Source organism: Lipotes vexillifer, unplaced genomic scaffold (assembly GCF_000442215.2).
Source record: "Lipotes vexillifer unplaced genomic scaffold, Lipotes_vexillifer_v1.1 scaffold225, whole genome shotgun sequence".
NCBI lineage: Eukaryota > Metazoa > Chordata > Mammalia > Artiodactyla > Lipotidae > Lipotes > Lipotes vexillifer.
Genome location: NW_006787630.1, coordinates 651341 through 652203, shown reverse-complemented (window position 1 = coordinate 652203; position 863 = coordinate 651341).

Below are 863 nucleotides of genomic sequence, written 5' to 3'. Positions count from 1 at the left end.
CCTACACGGGCCCCACCCGCCTGCCCTCCCGCACGGGGCCACCTGCAGACTCGGCCCTCACGCTGCCCAGGCGTGTCCCCTCCCCTGGGCCACGGGGACATGGCTGAAGCACGGCCTCTCGCCTGATGGACCCCCCATGTCTGCCCCTCCTCGGGGTCATGGCTCCACACTGAACTCGGGCCAGCCTGGTCCCCGTGGCTGCTGCCCTGGACCTCTCGCACAGGACAGCTGCCACTGGGCCGCCTGCGAGGCTCCCCACGGGGCTGGAGAAACATTTGTGGAACTGTCTCCCCTCCCAACCTGCACACGTGAGGGACGGTATCCCGGACCGCCCATCAGCCCTTCCAGAAGGGGATGCAGGATGGCTCCCCGGGGCCCACCCGGCGGGCACAGCGCTCCCAAGAGCAAATGGCACAACCCGGACATTTTCCTTCAGTAAAACTCATGGTAGAGGCGAGGCCGATGTCCACGTAGCTGCTTAACCTTCTGTCTGTTGCACACGGATGGGAACTCAGGCCTCAGTGCCTGAAGACCTCACTGTCTGCAGCCCGGCCCAGCCTGATGGTCAGCGCCGCGGACAGAGAACTAACTGCTCACGGCCGGACTTGGGCCAGGCTCCAGGCCAGCGCCGCCATCGGCTGACCTCCAGGCCTCGGTCTCACCTCATAGAACAGGGACAGTGGCGCTGATCTGGCAGGTGTGGGGCCTCCCGCCACCTGGGGCCTCTGCATCCCCATCCCAGGCACGTTTTCTGGCCGGTCCTGGGCAGCGGCCTCCGTGGAGCATGGGGTTTGGAGGCGGTCAGAGTCATGCTGTCCCCCCTGCAGCAAGTGCCCCTGGCCAGGGGAGCTTCTGCTACCCTG